General features: G+C 41.6%; 1 non-coding gene across 1 annotated transcript; it reads right to left on the bottom strand.

Moving 5' to 3' along the window:
- Nucleotides 1-2785: 2785 nt before the first annotated feature.
- On the bottom strand, nucleotides 2786-2904 carry LOC145396257 (5S ribosomal RNA). The gene has a single exon (XR_013896750.1). It is a non-coding gene; the product is annotated as a 5S ribosomal RNA (ribosomal RNA).
- Between the last annotated feature and the right edge of the window lie 862 nt (nucleotides 2905-3766).

The following is a 3766-nucleotide window of genomic DNA, read 5'->3' as shown; positions in this document are numbered from 1 at the left end:
AGTCTCCCTATTCTTCTATCTATCTATCTATAGCCCTAGTCTTTCTTTCCTTTTTTTTAATGCAAGGAAGAAGGAATCAAAGGCTAGAAGTCCACAAGATTGCTCCCTCCATGAAAATACAAGATAACAGAGAGCCAAATTCAAGATCCATTCATTTTGCGATATCTTATCCTTGAGGCCACACTCAATGACCTCATCCCAGATCTTTTTTTGGCCTGCCTTTCACAACCTCACCCCCAATGTGACACTTCTCACCCTCCGCACCCATAATAAAATCCAACACAAAAGTCCCTGAGATCATAATGCAGTCTAATATGGCAAGATACAGTTATATTTTGGGTGTAATGCTGAGTGTTGCAATGGTACTGGGTATGACAATTCCTAATCCCCTCCATCTAAGTCAGAAATCAATAATGACACGGGAGAGGCTATGGGAGAAAAAACAAATAATTTCATTCATTGCCAGACGCCATGTATCCCAGACAGGGTGGCCAAGGGCTTAGAGTTAGTTGTTTTACAGGGAGGGGCACTAATCCTCCACCAACCCCACTTGACGTAGGGATGCCAACAGCATCTGGTGTTCCCCGGCGGTCACCCATCCAAGTACTAACCAGACCCAACGTTGCTTAAAACAAATAATGATAATAATAATACATGTGGAGAGGATGGGGGATGATAATTGGGTGAGGAAGGTAAGAAGTTGTTAATATTGGGGGTGGGGTTACGAGGGGTAGACCGAGAAAGACATGGGACGAGGTCATTAAGTGTGACCTTAGGGTTAAGGGACTGAACAGAGAGGCTGCAATGGATCGTGCAGCGTGGAGAGCCGCCATTAGGTGACCAAGGCATACACATGCAAGCATGTTGGAGCCTTTAAAAACGAAAACGAAAACGAATAATACATAATAATCTATCTATCTATCCATCTATTGCCAGACATCATAATCCTGTAAGGGGTGGCCATTTGACTATGAGTTATTTGTTTTACAGGGAGGGACACTAACCCTCCACCAACCCACTTGCTGACACGTAGGGAGCATGTATGGTTTGGTTATATGGTTACCACCCAGCGTTGTAAATGGTTTCTTGGCTTACAGGAAACCATTTGGCTTGTCACTTAATGTAAAGCCACCTGAAAAGGAAAGAAAAGCAATAAGAAGTGACAGGAAAGATGGGAGAAATAGGAAGAGAGGAGGGCAGGCACAGAAAAAGAGGATGGGGGAAGAAGTAGGCAGCACTACATCAAGTGAGCGGATGATGGTCGCCACCAAATACGACTATAATAATAATAATATATAATACTAACAATAATAATAAAATAAAACAAATAAATTTATCCATGTACAGTATCTATAGCCAGAAACCATAATCCCATATCCTAATGAGTGCCATTTGTCTCTGAGTTACCAGTGGTTGTTTTAAGGAGAGGGGCACTGACTCTCTGCCAACCCACTTGCTATTTATCTATCTATCTATAGCCCGACGCCCTAATCCCACAAAAGGTGGCCACGGACAAAACGCCTCCAGGTCGCTCTGTCACCCACCATTTGACTACCCTCCCCCCAACTCACCCCCCCCTCCTGCATAAATAAGTAAAGAATGTGAATCTGAACAAAGCAATTCATGATGTTAACCTAACAACACAAAAAAAATTACTAATTAAGAGTTACTGACATCTCTAGCACCTGCAGGCTGTAATGGTACTTAAATCACAGTAATGTACAGTACAGTAACAAGCTTTTTTGTGTGTGTGTGAAATACTGAAACTTGCGGCTTGGATATCATGGCGCTACTGAGGGACACCAAGAGCAAGCCTGTTTTTTTTCTCCTTTTTTCTTCTCTCTCTCTCTCTCTTTTTTTTTTTTTGGGTAAAGGTCCCCCTCCCTAACCCCACTGGACCCATGTTATATCAACCTCACTAGGCTATACAATAAATGAATAAATTGTTATGCAATGGATCTTCACTTAACACAGCCCTATCATACAGCAAGACTTGACTGTAAACTTCTGACCCATGACTGGAATCTGATATGCAAAACAAGTGTAATGATGAAGCTAACATTTGTAGTTTTAAAAGAAGTGCGGGAGAAACAACAACAATATTAATCTAACTATCTATCTATAGCCCGACGCCCTAATCCCGCAAAGGGTGGCCGCAGACAAAACGCCTCCAAGTTGCTCTGTCACCCACCATTTGACTACCCTCCCTCCAACTCACCCCCCCCTCTCTCATATACCTCTCAACTCCATCCTCCACCTCATCCTCGGTCTACCCCTCCCTTCACCTCACCTACATACACCCTCTTAGTCAGTCTTTCATTCTCCATTCTCTCCAAATGTCCAAACCACCTCAGTACGGTAATAATAAAAAAAATATTGGTTGCCATGGAGATGAGTACAAAGAACTAGATACGCTGAACCAAGACAGACATACCCGGCATACACTCACACCAAAAAGTATCAATGAACACTTGACGCGAAGCAATTTGAGACACGGACGATGGCAACTGGGAACTAACAACTTTTTCCTCATGCTGATAAACTCTCTCAAGGATGCAATATATGGTATGGCTTGGACATTTTCAAGTCCGTATTGTTATTACATGTACCGGTATAGCAGTGTACAACAGTCACAAATAAATCTTACCGAGAATTCATGGGCTATAATGGTCCATCCATCCATTGCCAGACGCCATGTATCCCAAACGGGGTGGTCAAGGCTTAGAGTTAATTGTTTTACAGGGAGGGGCACTAATCCTCCACCAACCCACTTGACACGTAGGGACGCCAACAGCATCTGGTGTTCCCAGGCGGTCACCCATCCAAGTACTAACCAGACCCAACGTTGCTTAACTTCGCTGACCGGACGGGAAGCGGTGTACTCAACGTGGCATGGCCATTGGCAATAATGGTCATTTTGGATATCATCGTGCCTTACTTGTGCGATACTTTTTGGTGTGACTGTACCTTAAAATCTCGTGTATGGATATATATATATTTTTTATTCACTCATTTTTCCTACCTCTGTTGTTATTAAAAAAAATAAATAAATAAATAATCTTCAGGACAACAGCACTTTACAGCAAGCATTTTTATGATAAATTACTCATCCTCAACTTGCAAATACTTTATGCAGTGAGAGAGAAATTTGTTGCCATGGTTGGTTCATATCATCTGACAAAACTGGGCCACTTCCTCAACTTGATTCCATGAAATTTGGAAAGCAATATTAGGCAGGAATGAGTCTCCTTGGTTACTAGTGAAATTTATACTCCATTCTGAGTACACCTGGCCAACACCTGAGCTGAAACAGGTTATGGATTTATGTCAGCTGAAACTAAACAGACTATAGCGTGCTTGATGTCAGCGTAACTATACAGTACACCCTCCCAAAAAGGTATCGGCCCCTTATTGTACAATGGTTAAGTTACAGCAGGTTAGGTCAGATTACATTATATTGGTACATTAGGTTAGATTAAATTGGTAAGTTAGGTTAAATTAGCAGGTTAGGTTATTTTGGCTGGTTTGGTTAAATTGATTGGTTAGGTTAGGTTACTCTGGCTGGTTTGGTTAGGTTAAATTGGTAGGAAAGGTTAGGTTAAGTATTATTGGTAGGTTATGTTAGGTTAAATTGGCAGGTTATGTTAGGTTAAATTGGTAGGTTGGGTTGGATTAAATTGGTAGGTTAGGTTAGGATAAATTGGTAGGTTAGGTTAGGATAAATTGGTAGGTTTGGTTAAGTTAAATTGGTAGGTTGTTAGGTTAA

The sequence above is a fragment of the Coenobita brevimanus genome, chromosome 35 (genome assembly GCF_032717465.1).
Source record: "Coenobita brevimanus isolate Jiangsu-jjx chromosome 35, ASM3271746v2, whole genome shotgun sequence".
Taxonomy (NCBI): Eukaryota; Metazoa; Arthropoda; class Malacostraca; order Decapoda; family Coenobitidae; genus Coenobita; species Coenobita brevimanus.
Note: the sequence above shows the minus strand (reverse complement) of the source record. Positions and strands in the feature narration are given on the sequence as shown.